General features: G+C 35.3%; 1 long non-coding RNA gene across 1 annotated transcript in view; it reads left to right on the top strand.

The window, feature by feature from the left end:
* LOC115029219 (uncharacterized) overlaps window positions 1–17,604 on the top strand; it is a 255,453-nt gene extending 237,849 nt beyond the window's left edge. Inside the window, exons 6-7 of the long non-coding RNA XR_015044705.1 lie at window positions 5,811–5,877; window positions 17,071–17,604. This is a non-coding gene — a long non-coding RNA (uncharacterized LOC115029219). The remainder of the gene's footprint in view (window positions 1–5,810; window positions 5,878–17,070) is intronic.
* The last annotated feature ends 943 nt before the right edge of the window (window positions 17,605–18,547 follow it).

Here is an 18,547-nt window from a genome sequence, read left to right as displayed (position 1 = left end):
TCATAAATCTGCCTGCCTCTGCCTCCCAAGTGCTAGGATTAAAGGCGTGTGCCACCAAGCATGGCGAGCATATACACAAACATAAAAGGACCACACAAGCACAGGCATATGTCTACACACAGAGATCTGTTGATAGATGGATGTTAGGATGTATTTATACATTGTTTCTTCTTCTATAGTTATTTCTCCTGTCCTTTCCGAAAATGCCCCTTTTAAACACTGCTTTTGAGAGTGTAAAAAGGAGCTTACTGATAGAAAATAAATGTAGGCAGCTGTTGCAGGATATTTGGTCACATTGTGAATCCTTAAGGTGTATTATTATTTTTTTAATAATCTGTTTCTAATTGTGCTATGGCTCAGCATTAACACACACTTCTAATCCATGAGCTTTCTGTGTATTGCAAATGGGATTAAATAAAGTCAACCATAGGGCAGGAAACAAAAAGCAACCAGTTGACAGGGAGTAAATGTAGGAAAAAAATAAAACATAGTAAAAGGAAGTCAGGAGGACCAAAAGGGAGACACATAGTAAGTTGAAGGGAGGGACGCTCAGTTTGAGGGATTTTTGAGATGGCACGGAAAAGAGAATTTCCCTCACGGATATCAGCAGTGTGCTTTCTCAAATTCTTTGAGCTCCCGAGTCCTCATTGGTAAAAAGGATGACGTTTTGTTAAAACCAAACATAAACTAAATTGAAAAAAAAAAAAAAAAAAAAGGATGCAGTCAATGGACTATTTGGGTTTAACTCAGTCTGAGAAGGAAGGAAGGAGAAAAGAATGGGGCATCAAAGGCCAGGTAATATGTAGATAAGAGTTTTGTAAAACATCCTAAAGATGCAGGTTCACATATTACAAAGACTTCAATTAATAATAAAAAAAAGAGTAATTTTCAAATGATAATAATAATGGGAAATGGAGAAATATGGAAATATTAAAAGCTCAAACATTCTAATAAAACGTGCACACAATTCAACTGAGCTTTATAACCCTTTAAAAAACAATGATAGTCTGAGACAAATCATCACTCTGCTGAGAGAAACAAAGTGATGAACTGGAAATCTGTATGCAACAAAAATCCCTTCATAATTTCAAGTTGACATGCATGTTTAGTCAAATGAAATATATTTAAAAATAAAACAAAACACAAAACTCAGTTAAAGTTATAAATATTGGTCATTCTAGGGTAAAAAAAAATATTTCCATAATGAAATACAAACAAGTAAGAAAGAATGAGAAAAGGTTGTGGAAAAGTTATGAAAGAAAGACTATATTCCTTTATAAAGTAGAGACATAAGGTCTTTTTATTTCACTCTAATAAACAATATCACATTCTAATCAACAACAGCTAATTTAAGATAGACACTGTGGGAAAAATATGTGCAAAAATTTACCATTAGTAAAAATTTAATTCATTAATATTGACTTTTTATTTCTTAAATTATATTGTCATTAATTCAATAATATTTTAATGTGATGAAATGTTTTATAAAATAATACATTAATTTAAATATGTAGAAAAAATTTCAAAAATCAAAAATTAATTGCAAACTATTAATAAACATTAAAAATGAAATAATTATGTTTTCCTGATGACACAGAATCAAAGATTGAAATAGAGTAAATTAATAAATTAAGATTTTGTCGACATAGGATAAAAAAAAAGAAAAATGAAAACCTGAAAATAAATGGATATTAAAAATACAACACAAGAATGCAAGAAAGACACATTAAAAGCTGACCAGCAAGGGGATCCTATAATGTAACTTTTACTCAACATTTGCAATTGTCTTCTTGTAGGATTACTGCTGAGTAAACTCACAAGTTTTACTTCTTTTTGAACTCTGGCTTACTGAATCAACTCACCTGTTCTGGCCCAAACTTCTCTCCAAGCTGAATGATTCAAACTGGCTTTTTTCAGCTTCTGCCTGATTTTGCTCTGCTTGGCCTCATAACAACTTGGGCAATATCATCTAATCTTCAGGTTCTTTCTCGTTATTTGGCTCATTCTGGCTTCATTGTGTCTAGCTCATTCTCTCTGCAACTTATATCTTTAAAAGTTCTGTCTTGTTCAGAAAAAAGTGTCATATATACATACTGCATCCCCTTTTCTTTCCCGGCACTGGTCTTAGTCTCTCATTTCTGTACTGTTCTTATGAGAATTGGGCATATACCATCTCTGCCTCATTCTGTCCAAACCTTTTCTGGCCCATCAGTTTGTCTGACCCTCTATTAGATGTCACTTAAAACATGGCTGCTTCCCTCTACAAACTAAACTTATTTTCATTGCTAGGATTTAAAGGTGTATACTAATGGATTATCTATACTCCAGCCAGCCAGATGATACTATAGTTTAGGACACACCTGAATTCCATGAAAATTATATCAATTTATAAAGCCTTTGGATATAATCTCTTGCCAGAGAGTCCATGTTGTTAGATTAAAATTTCTCTGCAAAGTTGATAAGTTATAAACATCTATGGTAAAAAAATAAAACATTCAAGAGCATAAGTAAAGTATTAAATGATAGAAATATTGTATCTGTTGTATCGCTCATTTTTGTTCCTTTGTGTAATCTCATTCTTTATTTCTCTTTTTAATTTACTGTGGACCAGTAAATTAAAAAGAGATCATTTTAGAGTTCTTGATTCTTTGAATTGCTTTGGTTTTTTTTAAGTGAATTAATATCTATTCTTTCTTTTATTTCTTTCTGTTTACTGGATTTCTGCTGAGTGTGTTCCTGTTTCTACAATTTTTGATTTAAGCATTTAGCTTTACAAACTTTGAGAGAAGATATCAGAAATGTTATTTATAAAATAATCAATTTCAAATTTAAATGTTAAGGTGAAATTTGAGAGAAAAGCATAACTAGATAAAATTTTTCACCATAGAGTATACAAGTAGGCACAAAATTCAACATGTTGGTATTTGAAGTGTGTTATATGAAGTCAAATTAATTAATGTAGCAAAATGCAGGCACCAGCATACGAGGTTGCTGTACTCAGTACTCTTAGAAATCATTTTATGAAAATATAGATATTTGTAGAGAATAGACACTGAGATTAGTGTGGAAGTTAACAGATGTCTAGAATTAGATCATAAGTTTTATACGATAACTTTCCTGACGAAGCAGCATCCAGGTAGACTATCCAAAGATATAAACTGAATGTTTTTAATTTTCTATAACTTACATATACAAAATATTATAAAAGAAGACACAAGAAATTGAAAAGAAGGTGAGGTCTAAATATATTCATGTATTGATAAGAAAACTTGAATACTTCTAATATAAAATACATCTATATGCAATTTATTCATAAAGTGATAAGTTAAATTGACTTTTATAAAATAAAGTAATAAAATTGCTAAATTCAGGATTTGTGTTTCTATTGCACAAACAAATGGAAAAATAAAAATGGCTGGGCAGTGGTGGTGTCTGCCTTTAATATCTGCACTTGGAAGGCAGAGACAGGTGGAATTCTGAGTTCAAGACCAGCCTGATCTAAAGACTGAGTGCCAGGACAGCCAGGACTACACAGAGAAACCCTGTCTCAAAAAAACAAAATAATAAAAATAATAATAACAATAAAAATAATAATATCAGTATTGTTATCACTGAAACCTTTATATGTAAATAAACATATAAATATATATGCATATTATACATATATAGACACACATATAAATTTTGCATTTTGTTTCAAACAGTCTACTATGGAACAGAATGACTAAATGTAATAATAAATTTGTAGTACTACTGTTTATAATATTTTGTGATAAAATTCAGTTTGAAAAATAAATGTATAACCAACTAAATTTCCAAAATAATACATGTATAAACATGGAAAATAATAAAGGCATATATAATTATTTAGTCTATCTATATAACATCATGTGAGTGAAGTAACTTAGATCCAAGAGAACATACATGGTATGTACTCACTAATAATTGAGATTAGCCACAAAAAAAAAAAAAATACAGAATACCCACGATAGGATCCACAGACCTTAAAACAGTTAACAAACTGAATGGCCTAAGTGAGGATGCCTCAATCCCACTTGGGAGGGAGAAGAAGAAATCACAGGAAGGGGGGAAGGAGGGAGGGACTGGGGTTGGAAAGGGACAGGAAAGGAAAGAGGGGAGCATGATCAGGTATTGGGTAGAGGGAACAAGACTGAAGCACTGAGGTCCAGCAGAAAGAATGGAAAGAGTCAGCCTCTGGAGGTAGAAGGTTGGGGGACCCTCTAGAATGTACTAGAGGCCTGGGTGAGAGACTCTCAGGAAACAAGGGAAAGGACCTTAGATGAAATGCCCTACAGTGGGGAGAGGGAACTTGTAGAGCCCACCTCCACCAGAAAGACAGGACATCAAATGAGGGAGGGGGTTGCCATCCAACAGTCAAACCTCTCATCCATAATTGCTCCTGTCTGAAAAAAACTGCAGGGAAGGAAATGGAGGAGAGTCTGCGGAAAAGAAGGTCCAGAGACAGGCTCAAAGAGGGATCCAGCTCAAGGGGAGGTCCCAAGACCTGACACTGTTACTGAGGCTATGGAGCACTTACAAAAAGGGACCTATCATGACTGCCCTCTGAAAGACCTAACAAGCAGCTGAAAGAGTCAGGTGCAGATATTTGCACCCAACCAATGGACAGAAGCTGCTGACCCCTGTGGTTGAATGAGGGAAAAGCTGGAAGAAGCTGAGGAGGGGGGTGACCCTGTAGGATGACCAGCAGTCTCAATTAACCTGGACCCCTGAGATCTCTCAGACACTGGACCACCAAGTAGGCAGCATACACCAGCTGATATGAGGCCCCCAACACACATACAGCAAAGGACGGCTGGGTCTGCATCCAGACACAGAAGATACACCTAACCCTCAAGAGACTGGAGGCCCCAGGGAGTTTAGAGGTCAGGTGGGGTGGGGGTAGGCAGGAACTGGAAGGTGATATGGGAAATGGAACAGTCAGAGGGTAAACCAGGAGGGGAATAGAATGTGGTGTACAAAACAAACAAACAAACAAACAAATGATAAATTATATTTAAAGATAATCATGACTTTACTAAGGTGAAAAAGTGAATTAAAAAATACAAAGAACCTTACTTATCTGTAATGATTTTACACTTTATGATAAATTCAGATCATGTCTTTTAACACTTACCCTCAGATATAATCATAGCCACATAGATGTGTTCTGGTAAGTGGAATGAATGACGAGATTTTTATAATTTTATTATACTTTTTTCCCTTTCTTTTCTCCTTAAAATTGGATTTATATTCTCTAGATAATAAACCTTTGGATATTTTTGTTCTTTTGGAAAGATTATCAGGATTACAATAGTAGCCACGTCTACATGTTATTGTAACTGTATTTCAAGCCAAAGAGGTGATGGACTAGAGGCAGGAAGACCTTTATGGCACCATTTGATACTTTAGAAGATAGTATATGTGGTATATTTTCTCACAGGACTGCCTTAGAAGCCATGTTTGTCTTTTTGTCTTTGCCCTTCTATCTGTGTCTGATTCTTTTTCCATTCCAATACTCTTAGCTTTGATATGTACTTAAATTATTTTTACTTACTCAAATCTCTTCAGTATTTCCTGTCCAGGGTTCTCAGTTAGAATGACACTATAATGTTTTAAAACAACTCCCAAATTCTTGTTGATATCCTATTTCAAAGAAAGAATGTATTCTTGTCTTCAAAACTACATTAGTAAGCTAATTTGGTGATTTTCTGCCACACATTATTGGCTAAAAATGTTAGTTCATAGAAAATACCATAACATTTAAATGATCCCTCTATTCATTTTTACAGTGTGAAGATTTCATTCCAGTTAGATTATCACCAGCAAGTGAAATGCCACTCAGTTTTGTTCATAAAGGTATTTGCCATTTCTGTATTATGTTGAAGTCCAAAATAACTTAAAATTAGGCTAATGAATAAACTTGCAATGTTATCTGGCTTATATATTTGTATGTATGTATGTATATATATATACATATATATATGTGTGTCTATATACACATATATATGTTTATACATGTGTGTATACATATATATGTTTATCTGCATTTGGGGGAAGGGTGTTTTCACACAAGAAAGAGATGCTATCATTCTGTCTACCAAAATTTCTTTCTTACTAATGGCAGTGCTAAGTAGTATTCAGTGAGAAGTAAAAGAAACTGGTCCCCATTTGATAGCCTCTTAACACATGGACCATGCAGTTTACAGTAACAAAGTGGACATTTTTAACACAAATAGCTCCTAGCTATGATTCAGAATGAAAATTTTCCTTAGATGGCTCTATAGAAACCTGTTTGAACAAGCTGTCATATCATTTACAAACCCACCAGCCACTTTTTATGAGCTTCAGTTGCTCTTTATGACTGCAATAAAGAGAGAGTAGAGGCCATGTGTATATCCAATGAGCCCCAAAGCAAGCATCCTAACACATGATGTGTAATGAGATCTTTGAATGTTCTTTCCCTTCAGATGCCCTGTTGCTCTCTTAACACATTTTTTCATAACCATTTCATTGTAACAATAATAATAAAGGATTCTGAAGGATATATGAAGTATGTTCAGCAGTCATCTCTGTTAGTCTAATAATTTTCAAATTATTATCTATACTATGAAAATCAATTTGTAAATCAAATGGAAACTAAAATTTCTAGTAATTCACACATATAATGTAATATAATTTTGTGATATATTTAACTGATAATGTATTTTTCATTGTACCATACCAATTTGATTTTTTTGAAATACACATTTTAAAATTGTTAGAACAACTGAAAATATTTATTTTATTTTATTTTTTAAATTTTATTTAACCTTATCAATACAATCCAGATTTTATCCTCCTCCTGGTCCACCATCTGACTGCTTCACATCCCATATCATCTCCACCCCTGTCTCCAAGAGGATTCCCCACACCAACACTCACCCCACCAGACATCCCTACTCCCTGAGCCCCAAGTCTTTCAAGGGTTAGGTGCATCTTCTCTGAGTCCAGACCAGGAAGTCCTCTGCTGTGTATGTGTTGGGTGCCTCATATCAGCTGGTGTATGCTGCCTGGTTGGTGGTGAAGTATCTGAGAGATCTTGGGGTCCAGGTTAATTGAGACTGCTGGTCCTCCTACATGATCCTCCTCCTCCTCAGCTTCTTCCAAAATTTCCCTAATTCAACCACAGAAGTCAGCAGCTCCATTAGTTCGGTGTAGATAATGGCATCAGACTCTTTTTTTCCTATTTATTTATTATACATTCCAGATTTTATTCCCCTCCCAGTTTACTCTTTGTCTGTTCCACATCCCATACCTCCTCCCTGTCCTTCTGTCTCAATGAGGATGTCACCACCACCACCCACCACCCACCCCACCAGACCTCTAAACTACCTGGGGCTTCGAGTCTCTTGAGGGTTAGGTGTATCTTCTCTGACTGAACCCAGACCCAGCAGTCCTCTGCTGTATATGTGTCAGGGGCCTCCTATATGCTAGTGTGTGCTGCCTGGTTGCTGGCCCAGCTTTCTTTTCAGGGGGTGGTAATATCCATTTGTGAGTGAGTACATACCATGCATATCCTTTTGGGTCTAAGTTATCTCACTCAGGATATTTTCTAGTCCCATCCATTTGCCTGCAAAACTGAATAGTATTCCCTTATGTAAATGAGCCACATTTTCTGTATCCATTTAAGGCACCATACTTCCCATTATTAAAAGGAGTTTAAAAATCAACTCTGTGAGTGAGGTAACCCAATCACAAAAGAACTCACATGATATGTACTCACTGATAAGTGGATATTAGCCCAGAAACTTAGAATACCCAAGCTATAAGATACAATTTGCTAAACACATGAAACTCAGGAAGAATGAAGACCAAAATGTGGACACTTTGCCCCTTCTTAGAATTGGGAACAAAACACCCATGGAAGGAGTTACAGAGACAAAGTTTGGAGCTGAGACAAAAGGATGGACCATCTAGAGACTGCCATATCCAGGGATCCATCCCATAATCAGCTTCCAAACGCTGACACCATTGCATACACTAGCAAGATTTTGCTGAAAGGACCCTGATATAGCTGTCTCTTGTGAGACTATGCAGGGGCCTAGCAAACACAGAAGTGGATGCTCACAGTCAGCTATTGGATGGATCACAGGGCTCCCAGTGAAGGAGCTAGAGAAAGTACCCAAAGAGCTAAAGGTGTCTGTAACCCTATAGGTGCAACAACAATATGAACTAACCAGTACCCCGGGAGCTTGTGTCTCTAGCTGCATATGTATCAGAAGATGGCCTAGTAGGCCATCACTGGAAAGAGAGGCCCATTGGTCGTGAAAACTTTATATGCCTCAGTACAGAGGAACACCAGGGCCAAGAAGTGGGAGTGGGTGGGTAGGGGAGTGGGGGGGGGTATGGGGGACTTTTGGGATAGCACTGGAAATATAAATGAGGAAAATACCTAATTAAAAAAATCAGCTCTGTTAATCACATTTTAGTGTAAGATGATTTTGTGATATTATCTTTGTAAATAAAATTGTTCTAAGAATAGATAAGCATCAGTGAATGAATATTGATGATGCACTTTGCAGGTAGTGATCAAGAGTAATAGGCATATGATAGAATTAAATTCTGATACCCACCGGATAAACAACCAGGACAGTCTCTTCAAAATCGACTGGATTTTGGTAGTCATCTAAGAATTGTTCATAGGTAAATCCCATCACAATAATAAATGTATGCAGAGAAAGAGTTTGTCTTCTTTGTTAGTCTCTCCACAAGCCTTACCATAAATTAGGAACCCAATACAAATGTCTACACTAGGTGGAATTTGTACATACTTTAACTGAGAATCAAAGTCAAGATTTAGATATTCTTTTGAAAGCAAGGGTGAATACCAGTTATGCTTTCTGTACTAAGGAAAGTAATTAGATTAGTAAAGATTTTTTAGAAGACACAATGAGGAGCCTACTTTTAGAATAATTCATGTATAACCTCAATTATTTCTTGAAAAGGAAAGAAAATCCCTTGTAGTCATCAGGAATTAGAGACGATATCGACAGGTTTTTAAAATTGTGTTATTATTGTTGTTGTTCGATAGCTTTCTTAATTTAGTAGTCAGTGGAAGCCAAAATTAGGACTTAAAAGCTGGTTTTAAACACATGGAATTAGTTGTATCTTCAGGTTTTGTAATACATACATACTCATGTATCTATATAGATATACACATACACATGCACATGCACACGCACATGCACATGCACATGCACATGCACATGCACATGCACATGCACATGCATATGCATATGCATATACATATACATATACATATACATATACATATACATATACATATACATATACATATACATGTGCAACTTGGTCTTCATGTGTGTCCAGAACAAGAGGACATGTATGTATATGTATATGTATATGTATATTAGTATATGTATATTAGTATATGTATATGTATATGTATAATGTATGCATACATATATGTATATATGCATCTGTGTGTGTATTCTTTTTACTTCATGATGTGTATGTGTTTATGTTTGAGGCCTAAATCTTTTCAAATTTCAGGTTTTTAATTCACAAATAATTCTTTTATTAATAATGATATTAATTATACACACACACACACACATATATATATGTGTGTGTGTGTGTGTGTGTGTGCCTCCTCCCTCCCAGTCCTTCCCCCTCCCCACACCTATCTATTCATTTCTCATCCCTCTTCAAGGAACAGGAGACCTCCCATGGATATCTTCAGCCTTGGTATATCAAAATGCAGTAGGATTTAAATATTTTCTTCTGTGGAGGCTAGATCAGGCAGCCTAATGGGGGAAAGTGTGCCATAGGCAGGCATTAGAGTCCCAGACAGTCCTTGCTTCCATGGTTATGAGTCACACATGAAGACCAAGCTGTAAAGCTCTTAGATATGTGCAGAGGGCCTAGGACAGTTCCTTGCATGCTCTCTGATTGACAGATCAATCTCTGTGAGCTCCAATGGGCCCAAGTTGGTTGATTCTGTAGGTTTTCTTTTGGTGTCTTGAGGCCTAATTTTGATATCTTGCCTTCCTCAGATACTCTCAACCTTAAATAGTTGAGACAGGGTCTGATTGGCCTGACCAACCTGATCCCCCAAGTTCTTCCTCCAAGGTCTTAACGCTGTAAGGTTAATGTATCCTAATGCTAGCTACATCTACAGATGTAGATGTTTTTGATGTGTGCACTCTGCCTCTTAATCCATGTTTGTACCACAGATAGATAACTGACTGAACCATCATCCCAGGCACTTTAATAACATGCATTTTCATAGGTACTGGAAGACATTCTTACATTTATAAATCTGAGTAATATCTCTATCACAAATAGCTTTCTATATCCTGTAAATCAACTTCTTTACAGTAACCAGTTTTTATTTTATTTTGATATATAAAGTTTGATGATATATTACATTGTCTTTCTATATTTTGTATTTATGCCATTAAAAAGAAAAATAATACTAGCAGTATCAGAAAGAAAATTAAAAGGATATGTGTTAGGAAACAGAAATAATAGCTAACATTTAATAACGCTTTACCAGTTTGTTTTAAAATTAATTTGAATAAGTTTTTATACTTTAATAATTTTTTTTTAAAGTTTGGGCTGCTAAAATGGCTCAACTGTTAGGAGCAGTGACTTCTTTCCAAGAAGACTAGGATGGATTTCTAGTTTTCATATAAAGGCTCATAACAATCTAGAACTCCAAATATAGGAGATGTGATGTGCTCTATAGCTTCCATGGGTACTGAGCACATTTGATATTAAATATACTTTCAAGCAAAATATCCATATACAAAAAATGAAAATAAATATTTAAGAAAGAAAAAAGTTCTAAATTTTGAAATGATTAAGTAAATATTTTATTATTATGGTTTGTGTAAGTGGATGTGTTCAATGCAGTAAGATGTAAATCACTCGTGTTAAGTAAATATATTGATAAAACAGGGGAATGACAGGGCTAGGAAGCGGCAGTGGGTGGTTTGTGGAGCAGGGCAAGGGGAGGGTATAGGGGACTTTCAGGATAGCATTTGAAATGTAAATGAAGAAAATATCTCATAAAAAAACGAAATCACTAATAGAGATTACCATTATGAACTGAATTTAAATTTATAATCACCTAAGATGAGGAGAAAATTGTCTAACTGAAGACAATATTTAATATTTCAAGTAACATAAAAAGTAAATATACCAAATATAAATCCATTTAATGACATTATTCCTTCTAAATATCTAGAAAACAACTGATAAATAATTAATATAATGGAGCTTTGACACACTAGTGTAGACCAGCTAAGAAATATGAACTCAGGTCTTCATTTATCAGAACTCAAGATATCTTTGTACAGAGGCATAGATACTGGTCCCCAACTTCATCAATAGTTACAGAAAACATTTTTTTTTGTTTTGTTTTTGTTTTTGTTTTTTCGAGACAGGGTTTCTCTATATAGCCCTGGCTGTCTCACTTTGTAGACCAGGCTGCCTCAAACTCAGAAATCCGCCTGCCTCTGCCTCCTGAGTTGTAGAATTAAAGGCGTGCGCCACCACACCAGGCCACAGAAAACATTTTTAATGGAAATTGGTAGTTAAGTAGACCTTAACATCTCCTTAACAAATGTGGTTATTATTCACATTAAAGTCAAGCTTCTTTCCAAATACTAATATGTTGCAACATACTATTATTTTGTTTTGGTAGGGAAGTGATTATAAATAAGATGGTGAGCCAGTGGCAGCCATTTAGAAAAATAACCTAATTCTTGGGAATTTAGGATTATATTTTCTAAGCCTTCCCACGATTTTTTTCTTATGAGCTGCACATTTCAGATCATTTGTTACTTTAAAGTAGAAAGCCCCAGAGACAGCTTCTTATGAATACTTCTGGAAAGATCCTGGAGGTCAAAAAAGTGATTTAACCTCAAAGATCAGCCAAAATTCTGTAGAGTGCAGAAGAAGAAAAACATAATTTAATTTCTAGGACATTCAGCAGCTAGGGACTTCAACAGCTATAGGCCAACACATGATTTGTGTTGTAATAACCAGTCATGACAGACACATATTTTTAAAACTACATTTAGAAGTGCTTCATATACAATCTTTTAAATATGCTCTATAGATACTTTTGCTCCAATTTTGTTGTATGAACACACATATTCCCCAAAATAGTGGTTGAATGTTTTATAAAGAAAAGTTACATTTAATTAAAGTTACATTTAATTAAGCAGTTGACAAAAAATTTAAATTAAAAGAGAATTATAATAACACAACGTGGTAAGGATTTCAGTCTTGACATTTTCCCTTACATCACAGATCTTACATTGTTGATGTATATATCTGAGAAGCACCATTTATGTATTAGATAATGGCTGATCTTGTATTTATATAGCAGGCTATAGATATTCATTTGCTGAAAAGGACCAACTCTTCACTTGTTCTGTGATTTAACTAAAAGCCAGATAAAGCTTGGAATTTCTACCAATATTTTCTCTATGTATCCTTTTCTTGGTATCAAAATTGTGGCTGGGATTACATAGGAACTTAATCTTAGTTTTTCATTTAAAAATTGCTTATATAAAGTTGGTTACCCTTTAGTTGATGAATTCTATTTCACGCCTGAAGGAACAAAGAATAAATTGTTAAGGCATTTTCCTGTAGCTTTCACAATTACATGTTACATATACCACAAAATGTCCCTGAAGTTTTCTAGTGATCGTTTTAAACCTTGAAATCACTTTCCATTCCAGGAATAGGTGACCCTCACAGACATACCTCTGAACACTAAGGTAACCCCTTATGTTGGGGCAATTCCACAGTGACAGAAAGTGATACTATCCCCTACAAATGTGGAAGCATGTGAGACTATACCACAAGAACCATTCAATAGTCAACCAAGCAGAACTCTGGAGCTAGTCCGAAGAATCAAGAAGGGGAAAGTCACCATAAGTGATGATGTTCTGCCACAAGGTTTGTAAACTCTGTCTTTAGTACCCAGGAGTGCTTTTTCTTCCACACCAGGCTCGTGAATGCTCCCCTTCCAGACTCACTCTCAGAATTCAATGTTTCCCCAGAAGAAGAGAGGAAGATAACTCGATAAAGAATGAGGAAATAGTTCACAGCTTCATGCTTGATCTAAACCTTCCATTCATGTCAGCATTCCAGTGATTGGCTGAGATACTTGATTCTATCCAGATTCCAATATGGCCATATTTATTAAATATGTTTCTACATTTCCTCCATTTTTTCTTTTGAATGGCTAGATTCAATTTATTTCCCCTGCTTCATGTCAATCCATTGAACACCAGCTTTGCTAGCATGAGTATTACTTTGCCTGTTGGCTACAGCTGAATTCTGTTGAGGTGATTTTTTTTTTTTTTTTTTTTTTTTTTTTTTTGTGCACCGTCTAAAGATTGACTTTTTATTATTCAGGTGCTAATTTTTTTTCTTACCCACAGAGATCTGATGTTTCAGCACTTGCATCACAGTTTGTAAACATTCACTCTCTTACCTTCTGATTGGTTTTAATAAAAACCCTGCTACCCTGAAGCAGAGCAAGAGAGGCTAGACAGGACTTCTGTAGAGAGATTGAATTGTAGGATAGAGTCAGGTTGGGAGAAGTTTCACCAGCTTGACATGGAGGGAAAAGCAGGCCCTGGTACTAGAGACTGAGAGGTCCCAAGCCTTGTGGCTAAACTTAGAATAGATTAATGAGTTAATAAGTTACAAGGTAATTGGAAAGATGCCTAGTTATAGGGCTTAGGCATTCATAAATAAATATAAGTCTCTTTCTCAGTATTCAGAGCTGGGGCAGGCATAGAAAGGCTTTAGGGTTACAGAGTTCAGTGTCAAGAAATTTTTTGTTTGACTCTGAGTTATAAAGCTGAAATATATTGCTTCAGTGAATATATTATTTTGCCTTTAGCAAATTTAAGCATGTAAACGCCTTGGTTTTTATAAAAAATGAAATGAAATGAAATTCTTGTTTGCTTACAGCTAGCGTGCTTGTTGAGTGGCTTATAGTATGTCACTGTTCAACAATCACCATATAATATGATTATATACAGAATTTTATTAATTATGACCAAGTACCAAGACAATACTTTGGCTAATACATGGCTGGCAGCAAAGCAATTATTGCCAACAGTTTATGATGATTTATGCTTTGCATGTTTATCTTTGTTGAGATAAAAAATGAATTAATACCAAAGTACTTATCAAAACATGAAAACTCAAAATATCTTTCCTTAAGAACTACTAATTTTAAATTTTTCATGATCAAAATAAACCAGCTTTAGAGAACCATAGATCGCCCCTGAGTTAGTGGTTGGCTCATGATCATGCCAACCACTGTAATTTGAACTTGTGTGTTATATGAGGAAATGTGTATTTTTTATGTGAATGTTGAGAATAACCAAAGAGTGAATGCAGTGACAGGTGCTAATTATTACAGTCCATGCATAAGTATACAAAGAATGAAAACAAATTTTCAGTGAAAGAAACTGAAATGTGAAACTAAATGTACAAGTCACTGTTGTTAAAACAACTGAGACTTAAAAACAAAATCCTACAGGGTCAATAAAGCTAAGAAATATTGCTGTTTTTATAATCCAACACAGCTTTCAAATACATGCCAATAAGGACTGTTTTGTTGCTGTTAAATAGGTGATTAAGATATCTCAATCTGTGGAACTATGAGCAAGAAATGACGTTTTAAAAAGTTTCTCCCAGTGATGTTGTAATATGAGCACTAGTTCTTTAAAGCCGACAAAGGAACTGAAGAATCTCATATTCCTTCCATAGCCACTGCTGGCAGAAAGGCCAAAGGCTTCTCAGAGAAATCTCTATCTAGTACAATGTATGCTTTTAGTATGCCTTTGCATATATGACAATGTGCTTACAGTCATCTAACTGAGTAGCACAATTTCCACCTGTGACAATTTGCATGCTTAATACGAAAGGGAATTTTATACTATAGGTAACCCTAGAAGGGAATGTTATACTATAGGTAGCCCTGAATCCACTATTCAGTCTTCATCTTTACTCCAAGTTGGGTAACAGTAAATATTTTTCATTTTCTTCAATCCATTTACCTTTTTGATGACTTAAACATGTTCATATTAATTAAAATGATAAAAAGACTTATATATTGTTTTTCTTGCTTTGCATAAATAATAACATGATATATAAAAATGTATGTGCATTGCTTTTGTTTTTTTTTTGGTTTTTTTTTGTTTTTTTTTTTGGAGACAGAGTTTTTCTGAGGAAATTTTGCTGCACTTGAAAATATGATATAGACCACGCTGGCCTAGAAATCACAGTGATCTTCCTGGGTCTGTTTTTAGAGGGGTTATGGATCTATGCCATTCCTGCTGTGTTTTTAATAAGTCATTGCTATGTCATAGGCTGGGCTGCAATTTCCAATTGGGCCCTAGTAGGATAACAGGAATATGCCATCATACACATCTATAAATATAATTTTTACCACTATATAGATAAATATTAATAAAATAATTCCATCTGATTTCTATAAGTGTTTTTCTTAAATAAATAGTCTTAATATGAACTGTTTCTCATGTGAACAGCCTAAGAATATATTCATAGATAGTGGATACTTTGCCATTAAGAACAGATAAACATATGATTTTATTTCTGGAGATTGATGTCTGGAGATTATGCCATTTTAAAATATGAAATGTCATAAGCACTATGAGAATGACAGTTCATTTTGAGATTAAAATTATGAGTTCCTAGAAATATCAGGTGTTTGTATTTGTTAGTTCTTATGGGATAGAAATTCATGGGTATGGAATGTTCTCTTCCTTTGAGGGTTGAAAAGTGTACAAGTCATAACAGATAAGAGATGGGTAAAATGGCATGTAGCAGCTACGTTTAGAAAATAAACATAATATAAAAATATTTTATCTTCTATAGTTAACAGCATCTAATTATCATGAACCACATATAAGAGAGTATTTATATTCCCTCAGTGCTCACATTGTGAGGAACTGTAGAAAATATTTTTTAATTGAAAGATATGATTAAAACCTTGCAATTTTCAAGAGGTTTTTCTTTAAGAGTATTAACCTTTTTGGCAAAAGGATATTCTGAGTCAATAAGCTAGAACTTCTGTTTTGATTGAGTTCCAGGACGTGATATTGTATCAATGTTTAACAACATCTGTGTATGAAGCCACACATTCAAATTTCATTTTATCCTTTTTAAATAGCTTTCTGTATAATTCTAACCTTGTCTATATAACCTTTAAAGAATTGAAGTGACAGATGACTTTATTGCAGCCTTTTTTTGTGTGTGTGGAGAAGCAGCCTGTATGTCTACCCACCCTTAGAAAGGGGACCAATACTCACAACAGTTCAATGTAATATTGCAATAAAGCCCAACTCTATGAACCAATGAGTTTTAATAACAGTGGGAGTGTGGGAGAGTTCACTTCCAAGGCGAAGGTAGAATGAGCAGCAGCTGCTTCAGTGTAAAAAAAAAAAATTCACCTTGGGAGCTTCAAAACTAGAGCTTTTTGTGTACTTCCAAGCAGCTCAACCTTTGACCTATCCCCTTTGACCTTAGTTCAGCTGGTTAGAGTCTCCTTCCCCAGAAGCCTTGTTATACAACTCAAGAATCCTCCAGGTTTCTGTTGTTTTAGATACATAGCTTTCTGTTGACCTCCTGAGACTCATACACACTTGCATCCATGTAAATGCACAATGGGATTCAGAAAATAATTACTATTCACTTATGGCATGTATGAGATGCTAATAATGTCTTTAGAAGGAAATAATATGAAGTTTGTGATAATAAATTATAAGAAAATTTTTAAGGTTCTGAGAATAAATTGTAATTAGTACAGAAATTTAAAATTCTTTACTCAGCTTGGAAGATAATTGGATGAGGTGAAAGTAAAATAATTATTTCATTTTGAAGAAGTGAAGAAAAATTGAAAGTTGTAATTTATTCTTCCCTCGTACAATACATTTCAACTGCAGCTTATCCTCCTTGTACTCTTCTTCCCACTTCCTCTCTTCCCAGATCCACTCTTCTGTCCTATCTCCCCAGAATAGACAGGACTCCTAAGGACATCAAGGAAATCCAACATAACAGGATGCGGTAAGATTAGTTACAAAGCTTCACATAAAGGTGGGGAGAGGCAACCTAGTAGGAGAAAAAGGATATGAGTAACAGGCAAAAGATTCAGAGACATGCCAAATCACACTGTCAGGAGTCCTCCAAAAACATCAATCCAGCAACTATACCATGTAGGAACAGAATCTAGCACAGACCCATGTAGACTCCACACTTGTCACTTGAATCTTCCTGAACTCTCTGATCCCTGCTTAGTTGATTCTGTGTGACATGTTCTGGTATCCTCAACCCTTCTGACTTCCCTAATTCTTCCTCTTGCTCTTCTTGAGGTTCTCTGAGCTCCAAATGAAGGGACCCAATGGAGACTTCCAGCCTAGATGCTTTCCCTGCCCAAGGTTTGGCTGTAAGTCTCTGCATCTGCTTCCTTAGCTGCCAGAGGCAGCCTCTCTGATTGTGACTCTTCTAAGCACTCATATTTTGAATCAGAAATAACTATGGAAAAAAATAAGACAATAAGTTAACCATATTTGTTTTATATTGTTTTCCTCATAAATCATACCCATAGTATGAGAGTATTTTTGAGTTAGAATTCTTTTGTTTTGGTTTTTTTTTTCAGTTTTTGTTTTGTTTTGCTTTGCTTTGCTTTTTTGTTTTTGTTTGTTTGTTTGTTTTTTAGAGACAGGGTTTCTCTGTGTAGCCCTGGCTGTCCTGGAACTCACTCTGTAGACCAGGCTGGCCTTGAACTCAGAAATCCATCTGCCTCTGCCTCTCAAGTGCTGGGATTAAAGGCGTGCGCCACAACTGTCAGGCAAGTTAGAATTCTTGATCTACATAAAGGCTTAGGAGAATTGCATGGTCATGTAAGTATTTAATGAATGGATGTGTTTTCACTGTCTTGAGGCTTTTGAAAAGATTCAGGTACTGATTTTAGTTGGACTGTCATTTACACTGGCAAGTTTCCCATCCTAAAGCCCAACACCATGCTCTGTTGTATTCATACACACACACACACACACACACACACACACACATCACACACACACATCACACACACACACAACGCACACACACAGCACACACACACACAGCACACACACACAAACACACACACACCACACACACACCACACACACACACACATCACACACACACAACAACACACACACACAGCACACACACACAACACACACACACACAGCACACACACACACACAGCACACACACACCATACACATAACACACACACAGCAGGCATGCTGTATGTGTGTATGGTGTGTGTGTGCTGTGTGTGTGTGTGTGTGTGTGTGAATTTTCCCTCTTTCCTTGGTTAAAAAATGTAGCAAATTCTTTTTCAATCTATCTCAAGTTTTCAGTCCATCCAGGTTATTCTCCACAAGCTAAGGGGCAAACAGAATTTAGGAAC

Source organism: Mus caroli, unplaced genomic scaffold (assembly GCF_978045245.1).
Source record: "Mus caroli unplaced genomic scaffold, Mus_caroli_1 scaffold_12, whole genome shotgun sequence".
Classification (NCBI taxonomy): Eukaryota; Metazoa; Chordata; class Mammalia; order Rodentia; family Muridae; genus Mus; species Mus caroli.
This window is presented reverse-complemented; position numbering and strand designations above follow the sequence as displayed.